The sequence below is a fragment of the Entelurus aequoreus genome, linkage group LG03, assembly GCF_033978785.1.
Source record: "Entelurus aequoreus isolate RoL-2023_Sb linkage group LG03, RoL_Eaeq_v1.1, whole genome shotgun sequence".
Lineage (NCBI taxonomy): Eukaryota > Metazoa > Chordata > Actinopteri > Syngnathiformes > Syngnathidae > Entelurus > Entelurus aequoreus.
Window position 1 is genome coordinate 30,749,510 of NC_084733.1, and position 17,553 is coordinate 30,767,062.

The 17,553-nt window shown below is 40.7% G+C and overlaps 1 protein-coding gene across 1 annotated transcript in view; it reads right to left on the bottom strand.

Annotated features, from left to right (window-relative positions):
* Positions 1–17,553, bottom strand: part of itgb1bp1 (integrin beta 1 binding protein 1) — a 1,043,117-nt gene that overhangs the window by 396,972 nt on the left and 628,592 nt on the right. The window lies entirely within an intron of this gene.

The following is a 17,553-nucleotide window of genomic DNA, read 5'->3' on the forward strand; positions in this document are numbered from 1 at the left end:
AAAAGCTCACAGCAGCACCGCTTCTACGTTGAGGACTTTAGAGTGATGCACGCTTTCATGTCTCCAAACATCCCAAAAAAATTGCTAGATTTGTCACTCGTCGCTTTTGAGAAGTAAAGTCACAAAGAATTGGAAATATACTAGATTTAGCGAGAAAGTCGCTAAGTTGATAACATTGCGCTGAAGTGTGTGTGAAAAATAAAGATGCAAAGACCCGCCTTAGGTTGCATCTGATTGGTTTAGACTGTGTGGTGCCCTCCGTGGTTGGCTAGATTTAGTCAAAATAATGTATGGATTGGTTTGTGATTGGTTCTTTTGTTAAGTCAACCAGAATTGCTGTCTGCCATGTTGCCTTGTCTTGGTCAGTCGCAAACAACATTGGTACTCTCGTATTACGTCATCACAGAGCGGCCATATTTTGTAGCAGAGCTCTAATTGAACGATTCATGACTTTCCAACCGGACATTGACCTCTCCATACTAGATATAGGTCGATTCATAGGCTTGCCCGTCTGCCGTCTTGCAATTCCCACTGCCGATCTTTTGCGGCTCCACTGTGCAGCTAAATAGCTACAGACTTTTACGAGATCTCGCGAATCTGCGCGTAATCGTGTGATAAGGGGGATGCAGTAAAGGGAACCACAAACAGTTTATTCTGTCCTTCCAGAGGAGCAGAAGCAAATCAACTCGATTCTGCCATTCGAGATACATAAAAGCTGCTGAACTGTAACACCGCAGAACGTCTCGAGGTTTGCCGTCCATAAATACTCACAGGTGGGCGTCTGTGATTATGATTGACGACACCTGTTGACTTCTCTGAGCCCATTTAAATAGGGCTCATGTGATACAGTCATTAGACTAGGTTAAAAATGTGACAATGGGAAAGTCAGAGGTACTCAGCACAGATCTGAAAAAAACGAATCATTGACTTGAACAAGTCAAGAAAGTCACTTGGAGCCATTTAAAAGCAGCTTAAGGTACCAAGAGCAACTGTGCAGAAAATTGTTTGTAAGTGTAAAGTGCATGGCACTTGAACTTTTTCATTGGGACAATGAAAAAGGAGGATTACCTCCAAATTCTTCAGGACAACCTAAAATCATCAGCTTGGAGATTGGGTCTTGGGCGCAGTTGGGTGTTCCAACAGGACTAGTGGCGGGCGTGTGCGGAAGTGGCGCTGCTTCTGAGCAGCGACACGCAAAAGTAGTCGCTCTGTTGTTTGTCCTTTTTTCTTTTTGTTTTATTCTGTTTGTCATGTGCGATCAAGTGTTTTGTGTTATCATCATGAGCTAATGAGCGCACGGGCTTTGCGGCCGAGCGGCTCTAATGAGAGGAGCTCTGAATGGCGTTGCCCGAGGGACAGTCACAGCTGAGAACTGACAGCGTGTGTAGCGGCCAGCAGCCCCACCCCCTGCAATACTGCCGTGACTTTTTGATCCGCTGTAGAGGCTCAAAAGTCGGGACCTTACCAGCTGGCATTCCGCCGGAGATCTGCAAACCAAGAGTCCGAGGCGGGCGGCGGCGGCACGTACGAGGAAGCCGCGCACGGTGCTGCGAGGAGCAGTCTCGACAAGGAAGCGAGGGCGGAGAGGAGGGGTGCGACAGCGGCTTCGCCGACTTGGATTACGCTGCTTACCCCTTCCCTCCATCATCCTCATTAACGCACAATTACTGAGAAATAAAGTAGATGAGCTTCAAGCTCATGTAAAGTGCCTATCCGAATACAGGAACGCTTGTGTGATTGCACTAACAGAGATGTGGTTAAAGGATCACGACTTGAACCAGGACCTGGAAATCACTGGTTTCGGGAAGCTTTTTCGGCTCAACAGAGACGCACAGCTGACAGGTAAAACACTGGGAGGAGGCGTGTGCTTGTATGTGAACCCGGCCTGGTGCAAGACTGTCATGGTGCGGGAAACTATATGTTGCCCCGACATTGAACTTTTAAAGGCCTACTGAAATGAAATTGTTTTATTTAAACGGGGATAGCAGATCCATTCTATGTGTCATACTTGATCATTTCGCGATATTGCCATATTTTTGCTGAAAGGATTTAGTATAGAACGACGACGATAAATTTCGCAACTTTTGGTCTCTGATAAAAAAAAGCCTTACCCCTACCGGAAGTAGCGTGACGACACTGGAGAAAGGACTGATCACATTTTCCTATTGTTTACACCAGCAGAGAGAGAGATTCGGACCGAGAAAGCTACGATTACCCCATTAATTTGAGCGAGGATGAAAGATTCGTGGATGAGGAACGTGAAAGTGAAGGACTAGCATGCAGTGCAGAACATATCTTTTTTTGCTCTGACCGTAACTTAGCTACAAGGGTTCATTGGATTCCACACTCTCTCCTTTTTCTATTGTGGATCACAGATTTGTATTTTAAACCACCTCGGATACTATATCCTCTTGAAAATGAGAGTCGAGAACGCAAAATGGACATTCACAGTGACTTTTATCTCCACGACAATACATCGGTGAAGCTCTTTAGCTACTGAGCTAACGTGATAGCATGGGGCTTTACTGCATATAGAAACAAAACAAATAAGTCCCTGACTGGAAGGATGGACAGAAAATCAACAATACTACCAAACTCTGGACATGTAAATACACGATTAATGCGTTCCAGCTTGGCGAAGCTTAGCAATGCTGTTGCTAACGACGCCATTGAAGCTAACTTAGCTACGGAACCTTGACAGAGCTATGCTAAAAACATTAGCTCTGCACCTACGCCAGCTCTCATCTGCTCTTTATGACCCGTGCTCACCTGCATTCCAGCGATCGACGGTACGACGAAGGACTTCACCCGATCACCGATGCGATGAAGTCAAGGTGAGGTCGTTCGGCTAGCGCGTCTGCTATCCTCAAAGTCCTCCTGGTTGTGTTGCTGTAGTCCGCCGCTAATACACCGATCGCACCTACAGCTTTCTTCTTTGCAGTCTCCATTGTTCATTAAACAAATTGCAAAAGATTCACCAACACAGATGTCCAGAATACTGTGGAATTTTGGGATGAAAACAGAGCTTTTTTGTATTGGATTCAATGGGTCTGAATACTTCCGTATCAACCGTTGACGTCACGCGCATTTTTCATCATATCTATACGTTTTCAACCGGGAAATTTAAAATTGCACTTTATAAGTTAACCCGGCCGTATTGGCATGTGTTGCAATGTTAAGATTTCATCATTGATGTATAAACTATCAGACTGCGTGGTCGGTAGTAGTGGGTTTCAGTAGGCCTTTAAGTGTCTCACTGCAGCCGTTTTATTTACCGCGAGAAATCCCACAGCTGTTCATGACAGTTGTCTACATCCACCCCAGAGCTAATATGGTAGAGGCAACATCCACTATTGTTAAACTTGTGCACCGTCTTCAAAGTATCAGCCCCGAAGCCCCCCATTTTCTATTGGGAGATTTTAATTCATGTAGCCTTAAGAAGTCCCTAGGTCACTTTTACCAGTATGTAACCTGCCCAACTAGCATACTTGCCAACCCTCCCGTTTTTAGCGGGAGACTCCCGGTATTCAGCGCCTCTCCCGATAACCTCCCGGCAGAAATTTTCTCCCGACAAACTCCCGGTATTCAGCCGGAGCTGGAGGCCACGCTCCCTCCAGCTCAATGCGGACCTGAGTGGGGACAGCCTGTTCTCACGTCCGCTTTCCCACAATATAAACAGCTTGCCTGCCCAATGACGTCATAACATCTACGGCATACTTGCCAACCTTGAGACCTCCAATATCGGGGGGAGTTGGGAGCGGGGGGCGTGGTTATTTACAGCTAGAATTCATCAACTCGAGTATTTCATATATATATATATATATATACATATATATATATATATATATATATATATATATATATATATATATATGTATATGTATATGTATATGTATGAAATACTTGACTTTCAGTGAATTCTAGCTATATATATATATATATATTTTTTACTTACATAGAAAAAGAAAAAGAAAATACTTGAATTTCAGTGTTCCGGTGGCTATCCATTAGATGGCAGTATTGTCCTGTTTAACTTCTCCGTTCATGATGAGTATATCATTTCGGCCACCGTGTTCAATGGAGAAGTCTGTTCTACAAAATTTACAGGCAACATACACCTTCCCCTTCAAACTGTCCTGGATGAACTGAAATTCTTGTTTCCATTCGTTTTGTAACTTGCAAGCGTATTTCTTCATCTTGCTCGTCGACGCCATGTCTGTAATTTCCTCGTTCTTCTGCTTCGTCTCCTTGTTGTGTGCGCAGTTGTGCACTCTACTCTCTAAAAGCCCTAGATGTTATGACATCATTGGGCAGGCAAGCTGTTTATATTGTGGGAAAGCGGACGTGAGAACAGGCTGTCCCCACTCAGTCTCGGGTCCGCATTGAGCTGGTGGGGGCATGGCCTCCAGCTCCGGCTGAATACCGGGAGTTTGACGGGAGAAAATCTCTGCCGGGAGGTTGTCGGGAGAGGCGCTGAATACCGGGATTCTCCCGCTAAAAACGGGAGGGTTGGCAAGTATGATCTACGGCTTTTAGAGAGTAAAGTGCACAACTGCACACACAACAAGGAGACAAAGCAGAAGAACGAGGAAGTTACAGACATGGCGACGCCGTCGACGAGCAAGACGAAGAAATACGCTTGCAAGTTCCAAAACGAATGGAAACAAGAATTTCAGTTCATCCAGGACAGTTTGAAGGGGAAGGGGTATGTAATTATGTTGCCTGTACGTTTTGTAGAACATACTTCTCCATTGAACACGGTGGCTGAGTCATGAACGGAGGAGAAGTTAAACAGGACAATACTGCCATCTACTGGATAGCCCCCGGAACACTGAAATTCAAGTATTTATTTTATTTATACGTATAATAAAATAAATATATATACATATATATATTTAGCTAGAATTCACTGAAAGTCAAGTATTTCATACATACATATATATATATATATATATATATATATATATATATATATATATATATATATATATATATATATATATATATATATATATATATATATATATGAAATACTTGAGTTGGTGAATTCTAGCTGTAAATATACTCCCCTATTAACCACGCCCCCAACCACGCCCCCACCCCACCCCGACCGCGCCCCCCCACCTTCACCTCCCGGTATCGGAGGTCTCAAGGTTGGCAAGTATGCCAACTAGGCATGGAAAAATTCTGGACCTGTGCTATGGCACCATAAAAGGCGCTTAAAAATCCTACGGACTAGCACCATTAGGCTCATCTGATCACAACAGCATCATTCTGGCCCTTGTGTATAAACCGGCCCTCAAGAGACGAAAAGTGGAGTGCAAGGAGGTGGCTGTGTGGACCGAAGGCTCTATTCGTGAACTAAATGGTTGCTATGACAGCACCAATTTGGATGTTTTTAAAGACTCTTGTAAGGACTTGAACGAACTGAGTGACACTGTGACAAGTTATACTCCATTTTGTGAGGAAATGACTATCCCTAGGAAGATAATTAAAGTATACCCAAATAATAAGCCATGGGTTAGCAAATCCCTTAAAAATTATTTAAACTTGAAAAAGTTGGCTTTTTATCAGGGTGATATTGGAAAACAAAGAGAAGCTCACAAGCTGGTCAAAAAAGAGATGAAAATGGCCAAGCTACAGTATAAAGATAAGGTAGAGGAAGAACTAAAAAATGGTAGTTCACGCTCTGCTTGGAGGGGAATTAAGTCCATGGTCGGAATGCAAGACTCCAAAAAAGGTCTGTCTAACCCCCACAAGCCTGATTCTGTACTAGCAGATGAGTTAAACCAGTTATATTTGAGATTTGATTCTCATGATTTCAGTAATGAACTTTCTGAATTCAGAGGTACCCCTGTGAGCAGTCAGATTCAGATTAATGAAATGGATGTCTGGAGAACATTTGAGCAGACAAATGTGAGGAAAAGCCAGGGGCCTGACTGCATTAGTGGTAAATTACTTAAAGAATGTGGTCTGTTTTTATGTGGCATTTTCTCTCACATTTTCCAACTGTCTTTATCACAGAACTGTGTCCCCAAATTATGGAAGGAGTCCCTTTTAGTACCTGTTGCAAAGGTCCCATCACCAAGGGGGCTGAATGACTACCGCCCTGTGGCATTTACCTCCCGGGTGATGAAAAGCTTAGAGAAAATAGTGAAGCAGAGTTTAATGGGCATGACCCAGGATGCAATTGACCCACTACAGTTTGCTTATCAGCCCAGGAAAGGTGTGGATGATGCCATAGCAACATTACTACACCTTGTTGTTGGGCATCTAGATGAAAATAAAACACATGCACGCTTATGCTTTGTGGATTTTTCATCTGCGTTTGACTGCATGCAGCCACACATTCTGGCTCGTAGACTGCTAAATATGTCCAATATTGACTTTGGTACTATATGCTGGCTAGTGGACTTTCTCACCTCAAGATCACAGAGGACCCGTGTTAATAGTACACTGTCTGATGTTCGCTTATGCTCCACAGGATCACCCCAGGGACGGGTCCTGTCCCCCCTTCTGTTTGTACTGTACACAAATGACTGTCAGAGCACACTTCAGTCAAGGTACATTATTAAGTTTGCCGACGATTCGGTCATAGTCAGCCTCCTGCAGGACAAAGAGTTACACCACGGTCCTGTTCTGGAGAACTTCGTAAAATGGTGTGATGATTCGTACCTGGGGCTTAATGGCGATAAAACGAAGGAGATGTACATTGACTTTCGCCGTGATCCCCCTACCAAAGCACCCATTCTCATTAATGGCTCTGCTGTTGAGATAGTCCGTGATTACAAGTATCTAGGCACAATTTTAGACAATAAATTGACCTTTGATGCGAACACTGACCGTATTTGTAAGAAGGCCAATCAGAGGTTGTTTTTCTTGAGGAGACTGAGGGGCTTTCAGGTTGATAGGACACTGATGAGGATGTTCTATTCATCTTGTATTGAATCTATTTTAACTTATTCCATCACTTCCTGGTTTGGTAACCTCAGTGTGGCCAATAAAAATAGATTGAGTGGTATAATCAAGGTGTGCCAAAAGACCATAGGCACTACCTTGAAACCCCTGAACCAGATCTATCAGGCCAGGGTCATCCAGAAGGCAAAGGCCATTCTGGTCAACCCTCAGCACCCTCTCTTCTCAGAGTTTAGACTCTTGCCCTCAGGATGCAGGTACGCCCCTACTAATAGAAAGGCCAAAAACAACAGATACATAAGATCCTTTGTTCCCTCAGCTGTTGCCTTTATAAATGAGCTTCTTAAACAAGCTTAGCTGCTATGCAGTCACTTTAGTGGGAAGCGACGTGTGATGATTACTTTTTATTGTTTTACAAATGTTTTTAGTTTTTAGCTCAATGCTTTCATGATGGTTTTTATGTTGTATGTATTTTATGTATTTGTACCTTGTTTGACTGTTGTACCTTGTTTTTCTGTTGTACTTCGTTTTTACTGTTGCACCTTGTTTTTTACTGTTGTACCTCGTTTTACCGTTGAACCTTGTTTTTTAATGACTACTGCTGCAAACCAAATTGCCCCACGGGGACAATAAAGGTTTTCTAAGTCTAAGTCTAAGACAATGACCTCAAACACATGTCAAAAGTGGTAAAGAAATGGCTAAATCAGGCTAGAATTAAGGTTTTAGAATGGCCTTTCCAAAGTCCTGACTTACACCCCCATTGAGAACATGTAGACAATGCTGAAGAAACAAGTCCATGTCAGAAAACCAACACATTTAGCTGAACTGCACCAATTTTGTCAAGAGGAGTGGTCAAAAATTCAACCAGAAGCTTGCCAGAACCTTGTGGAGGGCTACCAAAAGCGCCTTATTGCAGTGAAACTTGCCAAGGGACATGTAACCAAATATTAACATTGCTGTATGTATACTTTTGACCCAGCAGATTTGGTCACATTATCAGTAGACCCATAATAAATTCCTAAAAGAACCAAACTTCTTAAATGTTTTTTGTGAGAAACAAGTATGTGCTCCAATCACTCTATCACAAAAAAATAAGAGTTGTAGAAATTACTGGAAACTCAAGACAGCCATGACATTATGTTCTTTACAAGTGGCCGACCGACCAGCGACAGGACCTACAGACCCACCGTGTCACTTGGCAGGCCAGCAGTAGGCCGTAGACAGACGTGCCCGGCAAAGGACAAAGTATGGGAGAAGGAGGAGAAAGCCTGCACCCAAGCCAGCAAGAGACCATACCCCACGTAGGCAGAAAGACGGGACCCCTCCCCCTGAGAGGCCCAGAGACTCTCAGGAGCCGGACGGGAAGAGCCCAACACTTATCCCCCAGGAGAGCACGGTGCGGGCCACCTAACCCAAGTCGGCCGCAGCAGGATCGCCATGCATGGGGCATAGGACTGCTATAATGGAGATGGAACATCTAGCAACTGCCCTGGCGGCTCCTCCCACTGAGGGAAAAAAAAATGCAACGCACCGCCATGCCACAATAGACGCAGCATTAGACCCAGCAGGCCCCAAGAAAGAAGGGATTCCGGAAGGAGGTGGGTGGTGACACCCAGGGGCCCTAGACACGCAGCCCGGCTGCAGCAGCCCGAGACACTGACCCTTGCGGGGAAAGCAGGTTAGGGCCCCCCCAATTGTTTTTATATATACACATATATACATGCATACACACGGAACTCACTGTCCGCCGAGAATCAGCCGATCCATTCCCCTCCTCCTAAAGAGAAATGGTGGATAAAGGAGGAGTCGTCAACAATTGGACCATAAATGTTGGCGATACAAAAGTTTATCCCGTCAACAGAAAAATTAAGAATTATGTATTTGCCCTCTTTGTCAGAAATGGAGTTACGGAGTGTAAAAATAACCTTTCTACTAATAAGAACGACTACGCCTCTTTGTTTGGCGTTGTAAATAACTAAGTATGTGTGTGGGTATTATGGTGATGGCAATTTTGAGGCATCGGACTTGGAAAGGTAAGTCTCTTGTAAAAAAAATAAAACAATGTCTGCTTACATGTTATTAAAATGATAAATAATGTTTTAATTTTTTTCCTTGGACCTGACCCCACGCACATTCCATGTGACAAGCTGTATAGTGGACATATTATACTAAACTGTAACTAAGTGTATGATGTATGTGTATACTTAATGTGTAAGTAATGCATATCTGTAGCTAAATCTGAGGCTATCATGCATATATTTATGTATGCAAAGTGAGTATGTGTATAGTTGTTGTGCATCTACTAGTAGAGAATTGTGAGTGTGTGTGAATTAATTGTGATTAATTCTGATGACGACAAAGTGACACAGATCAGGGAGGAAAAATAGAAAGGGAAAAACAAAATAAATAACTAAGAAAAAACAACAACAAGTGAAACAAGTGAGGTAATAAAGAAAAAGAGAAATAAAAATAATAAACATAATTTATGATTCTCCAAGAGAGAGAGAGAGGTTGGTGTTTACGTGAGCGCTATCATGATGCAAAGGTGTATTGTGAGAAAGAGAAAAATTAAAATAAAGAAGGAAAAAAGCATAATGAAAAAAATACAACATTTACCGTGCTTCAGATGTTAATAATACGGCATGGCTTCGAGGTTGCGGTAAAGTTGACTGTTGATAAAAAGTTTATCCACCGCGATGACGGCGCAGCATCCTTTCGCGATAAACTTCTTACGGAGCGGCAACAGATGATGCAATCTGTCGAGAATCGCCTTAAGGAACTGGTCGTTAATGCTGAAGTTGGATCCCTTCAGCTCTCAGCCTCAACCTGCTCCTTCTGTTTGAAATGTTCAAATTTTGTCACGATGGGTGTCGGCCTCCTATTCTTCGGCTTTTTGGCTCCAAGCTGGTGGACGCGCTGGAAGGTGATGTTCCTGACACTGTCCGCTGGAAGCTTGAGTTGGGGTTCCATGAAGGACTTCACGGTTTCCTCAGGATCTTCCTCTGTCTTTTCCGGTATTCCCGTGGAGACCAGATGGTCCCTCATGCTTCTCGCCTGTAGGTCCAGCATTGCCTCCTTCATGATCTTGTTCTCCCGGTTGAGTTGTGCCGCTCCGTCGGTGAGTGATTTCGAGGAGTCCCGAAGGGCAGCGTTTTCTTGGGCGAGAGAGACGGCCTGTTGTTGTCCGAAGTCCAAACTCTCTCGGATGGCTAGGAACTCTTTGCGGAGCACCTCAAAAGTGTGAGGCGGCCATCTAAGCAAATCAGCCGCTTTCCGATGGAATCCAAGATATGAACAACGATTGAACCTGGCGGTGACACAAAGTCAGGTGAGTCGTCCGGGCAGCAACATTTGGATGTTGGCATCTTCAGGGGCTTTCCCATGACGAGACAATCGAAGCACTCTTCAATTTAGTCTTCGAGTCCCTCCAGATTTGGATATTTGAATATGTTGTTTGCTAATTTTTGCCTTAGTTTAATTTTGACAGATATTTGAATAAATTATAATTTTTTGACAGCCTCGTGATCCGCCTGACTGTTTTTTCTGCGTCACGTACGCTCTTGTGAGACTACAGCATCACGTCAGCACATTTGGAATCTGGACAAATTGACTGAAAAGAAAACCAAAAGGAGGCGTCGTTCCGCTGGTGTTAGGCATTGTGAATATCCGGGGCAAAACATCTTTAGACCAGAGCAGTGTTAATATTGCCAAGAAAGCACAGGACTTAAGGAAGCAGGCGAAAACACGATAATGCAAAAGAAGGACGATCATCAAGGGTTCGAGGGTTGGACATCTCTTTGTGATGGACGATTTAATATACAACTAGATACATGGGTTACAATATAATTCAAAAACGATATATTTTGTAAACAAAACAATTGGATAAGATTTGATACTGTGTACAAACAATTTGATAAGATTTGATACAGTGTCCATACGATTTGATTCTACGGTTAACATTTTTTGCGTAGACAAAAGAACAAAACAAATCCTGCTTGTGCATACGCCCCTTAGAATGGATAGTTTGGACCTCAGCATCAAGTGCTCAGATGACATCTGTTCAATCTAAGTATGTGACTGATCAGACTACTCTGATGAGTACGTCAAACATCTTCAAGACAAACTGAACAGTCTGGTTGTCGATTCAATGCTCAGAAGACTGTGCCAGAGCAACACATTTTAGGCCCCCATACTGCAATTTCTTGAACAACCCACCCCCAACTAAGGAAAGGCAATATGGCCTAAAATCTATATATTAAACAATATTTTATTTGGTATGTAAATAATAATAATATATTTTTAAAATGGGTTACAAAGGCTCCTAATTTGGCTGCTGACATATGCAGTAATATCGTATAATTTCCTGTTGAATTAATTTATAAAAAAATATAATAATCACATTTTTAATAGCTAGTTATTTTTCAGATATTCCATTGTTCCACTCGAGTAACAATGTGATACACATTTTCTTCTGTTGTTTTGATATTTATCGGTAGTTTTAAGTTATACTACTATACTATACTTTAAGTTATCCAATAGGGCAGGATTGGTCATACCAATATTAGTATTGTTGAGGGATGTTAGCCGCTAGCTTGCTAGCAAAGAGGCATCAATAGAAGGCGCTGCTGATATTGACATATATTCTTGCCTTCGGTATGGTAAGCTAACAGGGGATGAATCATTTTGTGGACATTCCTGGCTCTCGCGTTGTTTTTAAGACAAACTTGTCAGCCGATTGCTAGTCTCCCGCAATACCGGGTCCATGTTTCTACTCTCGAATAACCTAAAAAGACATAGCTGATTTTTATCGATTGTAGTGGCTGCTACCGACTAAGCCAAATCGCTCGCTTGTCAAATTGGATATTGGTTTATCTTCCACAACCCTAGTAGGTCCCCTCGGAGGATATGAACTGAACTGTACAGAGTCAATTAAGTAATGGTGTATTCGTTGCAGAACGAAAAAAAGTTGGTGATAGTCTGTCACAATGTCTGTGGATGAGTCATAATTGAGAAGATAACATCCCCCACAACCTGCCAGGAATCTCATTACAGTGACTTTAATGCAGGTGCCTTCCCAAAAACTTCCTCTTTCCTTCCACTCTCAAAGCACTTGACTCAACCTCTCTATTGCTATTCTCATAATCATATCTTTTGCTCTCTCTGTCTCTCTACCTCTCAAAGCTGTTGCGCTGTGCCTCAATGATTTTCACAACATGTGTCTGGAGTGGGGCATGATTGATTGGAGTGGCAAAACTAAAAACAAATCGTCAATAAAAAATGTCGAAGTTATGGTTCCCAAGATTCATAAATCTCCTGGGTTTTTTTCTAATGTCTCTCTGTTCATTGACACACTATCTCACTTGCTGTATTTTCTAATTCTTAGTGTAAATAGTTATGATGAAATACAGCTGTGCTACAACCAAAACAGCTGCAATGTCAGTGAGTTGTCAATTGGCAAAAATTGTCTTTAAACACTATTTTAAAGTACAATATCACTGTTTGTACTAGCACCAGATGATAGTACGTAACAGGTGTTCTTTAATCATGTTGTTCAGTGTGCCTCATTCTGACTGATGCTTTCAATGTGGTGGGAATTGTTCAGTTTGCTGCAGAACTATTTTGAAGCAGAACCCATTGCGATGAGCACAACTGAGGTACTGTGTCGTCGAAAAGCTCGTCGCCCATTTGGGCGAGCACAGATTTATTGGTTTCAATATCATGTCATTATTGTTGTATGGGTCGACTTACATTAACAGTAGGTAAGGTTGTATTTTTGCCTTGGGGAAGGGGAGCCGGCGGGGGCTTCGCAAGAGGTTTCCCCGGTTCCCCAATGGCGCCCCATAGATGATTTTCCACTCGAGCAGTCTCGAGACAAAACTCTGCGCGCGACCTGGGACCAAGTGATTTCAATTGATGGGCAGCTGGTTCGCCCGGGGATAGCGCGGGATTTCCCTCACTTTGCATTGATTAGGGACAGATTATACAGAGTGAGTTGTGACATTTGGACAGGGGAGGAAATCACCCAATTGTTGGTGCCAAAAAGCCGTCGGGAAATGATTTTCCAGGCGTGGTGGGTGGAGTAGGCGCGGCCGGACGATGTCCCGGACGATGTCCCGGACGATGTCCCGGCCTATGTCTGGCGGTGGAGGTATGTGGAAAGGGAGTGTGATCAGCGCGCTTGTAGGAGGAAAAGGTCACCGCCTCTGTCCATGGTGCTGAAAATAGAGCGCCATCAGACGGGGGCGTGGCATGTGCTGATGGCAAAACACAGCTGGCAGATGATTAGATTACGCAGGTGGTACGCGTTAATCTAATCATCTGTTGTCTTTAACAGTGAGCGGCCGGGTGCAGGAGGAGGAGGAGGAGTGGTGAGACTGAAAAGTCCGGACAACATACGAGTGAAAACTGGAGAAAATCATTAAACCTTTGTTTAACCCTACACAACTGGCTTCCAGAGTGTATATCTGTGAGTCTGTGAGTACGGAAAGCTTACAGTCAAATTTTCCCATTGGGATGAAGAATGACCATAATCACAATATCACTAATACTTGGTTAATGTTCAAGTCATATATCAATAGAGAACCTCCCATTGGCTCCGATGTAAGCTGACTTTTATTTACGTTTGTTTACGAGTTAAGACTGCATTAAAATAATACATACATCTGTCGTCATGTCTTTTCATAATATTTTTTTTCAAAAATTCCAAAAAAACGCAGTTCCCCTTTAAAAGCCGCCACAAATATTTGCACATTTTGTAGACTGCTGTCCAGAGGTATATCTGGGATATATTAAAATATGTCCACAATGCAGACATGCTGCCTCTACTGCAGACAATCCCGTGCATATTACTTACGTCACACGTCCTGTTTCGGCATCGCTGGTTTTTGGTGCAATATCTACATAGGTGTATAGAGGCCCATTTCCAGCAACTATCACTCCACTGTTCTATTGGTACAATGTGTTTGCTCATTGGCTCAGAAGGCTAATTGATGATTAGAAAACCCTTGTACAAACATGTTCACACATCTGAAAGAGTTTAGCTCGTTACAGAAGCTACAAAACTGACCTTCCTTTGAGCAGATTGAGTTTCTGGAGCATCACATTTGTGGGGTCAATTAAACGCTCAAAATGGCCAGAAAAAGAGAACTTTCATCTGAAACTCGACAGTCTATTCTTGTTCTTAGAAATGAAGGCTATTCCACAAAATTGTTTGGGTGACCCCAAACTTTTGAACGGTAGTGTATATATATAATCCATTTGGTTATGTTTTATGTTTGTGTTTGTTTGATTTGATGTTCATTGTTCCCATGATTGCCAATACATCGTCGGTGCCTGAAAGGGGATTAGCGGAAAATGAGGAAGTGTTGTGTGTGTGGGAAAGCACAGAGACGGACGCGTGTGCACAGTAAGGAATACTGTTGAAATTGGGCATGTTGTTAGCTTGAGATTGGCAATAAAAGTAAAAAAAGAGGGTCGGACTTTGTGTGACTTCTTTTAGAGGCTATAATACATTTTATTACTTTGTTTTTTCACGTAAAAACCCTTTTTTTTTTAAAGGTGTGGTGGCTATAATTGTGCCGTGGCGGTGAGGTTAAACCCTGAGTAGGACTGGGCGATACTTAAAATGTTGGTATATACTGTATACCACACAGGTGTCAAACTCAAGACCCGGGGGCCAAATCTGGCCCACCACATTACTTTATGTGGCCCGCGAAAGCGTAAAAATAATATGCGTTAATAAAATGCTTCATCTTCTCTTACTAAATATATTTATTTCCCTTTTGACATTAAAAATCATGTACTGCCTGCAATTGCATACATTTTAAAATTCAATATTGTTTTGAGTTTGAGTTTATTTTGAACATGCAAGCATACAACATGATACATCACAATTTCCAGTTTCTCTTTTCAACATGTTCGAAAAGGAGTAGGAAGAAGCAGAGCTTATTTAATCCTACCCCTTTTCTTTACATAACAGTTGCTAAAACTTTTTGTTCACTTCCTGTTCACAATTTATTCACAATAAACTCCATAAGTAATCACAATAAAAATAAATAAATAAATAATAGTAAGAATTTAATAATAATAATTGGTGAAGTAAGTCATATTTCATATGATGAGATAAGTAAGATTACTTTAAGAATGAATGAATGGATGGATGAAATAAATTGAGAATGTTTGTCATGGTTCTTCTTCTTTGTACTTTGTAAACACTTTAAGTTTGAAGAGTTTCTTGAAGTGGATCATATTAGTACATTGTTTGTTTGCTTTGCTTAATCCATTCCATAATTTAATTCCACATACTGATATACTGAAGGTCTTAAGTGTTGTACGTGCATACAAATGTTTTAAATTACGTTTTTCTCTAAGATTATATTTCTCCTCTTTTTTTGAGAAGAATTGTTGTATATTCTTGGGTAGCAGGTTATAGTTTGCTTTGTGCATAATTTTAGCTGTTTGCAAATTCACTATGTCGTGGACTTTCAGTATTTTTGATTCAATAAATATAGGGTTTGTATGTTCTCTATATCCAACATTATGTATTATTCTAACTGATCTTTTTTGTAACACCGTTAGTGAATGAAATGTACTTTTGTAGTTATTTCCCCATATTTCTACACAGTAGCTCAGATATGGTAACACTAGCGAGCAGTAGAGAATATGAAGTGATTTTTGGTCTAGAACATGTTTTGCTTTATTCATTATTGATGTGTTTCTCGCTACTTTATGTTGTATATTTTTTACGTGAGATTTCCAGTTCAATTTATCATCAATCATTATACTTAGAAATTTAGTTTAATTTACTCTTTCAATTTCTATTCCGTCTATTTGTATTTGTGTTTGACTTTCTCTTCTACTGTTACCAAATAGCATTATTTTAGTTTTACTGAGATTCAACGATAGTCTGTTTTTGTCAAACCATCTTTTTAATTTGTTAATTTCTTCTGTTATTATTTGTATTATCTTCTGTGTGTTCTCTCCTGAACAAAACACTGTTGTATCATCCGCAAATAATACTAACTTTAAATCTTTTGTAACTTTACAAATGTCATTTACATAGAGATTGAATAATTTTGGTCCTAGTATTGATCCCTGAGGTACACCACAGGATATATTTAGCGTTGTAGATGTGTGTTCGCCTAGCTTCACGTATTGTTTCCTGTTCGTTAGATAACTTCTTATCCAGTTTAAGACTAACCCTCTGATGCCATATCGTTCTAGTTTTTTGATTAAAATATTGTGATTAATTGTGTCAAATGCTTTAGTTAGATCCATAAAAACCGCTGCCGCACATTTTTTACTATCTATTGCATTGGTAATTTCTTCTGTAATTTCAATTAAAGCCATTGAAGTTGAAACATTAGCTCTGTATCCATATTGGTTCTCTTCGAGTATTCTATTTTTATTTATGAAACTCTCTAATCTGTTATTGAACAGTTTTTCAATGATTTTAGAAAAATGTGGAAGTAAAGAAACAGGTCTATAATTTGTAAATTGATGTTTGTCTCCAGTCTTATAAATTGGTGCAACTTTAGCTATTTTCATTTTGTTTGGAAATGTACCTGTTTGAAATGATAGGTTACTAATATACATTAAAGATCCTGAGATCTCTTCAATAACCTTTTTTATCGTTTCCATATCAATTCTGTTACAATCAGTTGAAGTCTTAGATTTACCTTTTTTCACGATTGTAACTATTTCCTCCTGTGTCACATTACTGAGGAACATGGAGTTGGGATTTCGCTCTATGGTATCATTATAGTCCTCAATTGGAACTGGGTCTGGAATCCTTTCTTCCAATTTTGGTCCAATGTTTACAAAAAAATTATTGAAGCTTTCAACTACTTCCTTTATGTTGTCATTTTTTAAATTTCCGTCTAAAAAGTATTGAGGGTAGTCCCTCTTAGTTCCATTTTTAATAATGCTATTGAGGATGCCCCATGTTGCTCTCATATTATTTTTGTTCCTGTCCAATAATTTACTGTAATATTATTTTCTACATGATCGTAGTATGTATGTTAACTTGTTTTTATACTTTTTGTACTTAATTTCTGCCTCTATAGTTCTTTGTGCTATACATTTTCTATATAGTGTATTCTTCTTCTTACAAGCATTTTTTTAATCCTTTTGTCATCCATGGTTGATTATTCTTTCTCTGCTTGTTACTGAGTTGTATCCATGGACAATGTTTGTCATAAAGTATTATGAACTTGTTTAACAAATGTTTATATGCATATTTTGTCAAAAACAAAATATTTTAATATCATGTATTCCAAAAATATGTTTTGTTGAAATAAAGATAAATACTGTACGTACTTAAATATCTGCTTGACATATGATTTCAAAACAAATGATCAATCAAATTGTAAACAATAGATTTTACGATTAAATTCCGGCGACTGAGTTTTTTTTACTGTAAAATCAACTTCGGTACTGTTTTTGTCCATATACAGTAAGACACTTAAACAGTAAAAAACTGTTGCATGAATTGTTCCGCTAAAACAGTGGTATTGTTTTTCCATTCCATACCATTTATTACCTTTTTTTATGCTGTAAAAAACAACAACATTGCTTTTACTGTAAAATTCTGGTGACTGAGCGGCCAGTTTTTAAAGTAAAATTTTAATATTTTTTTTG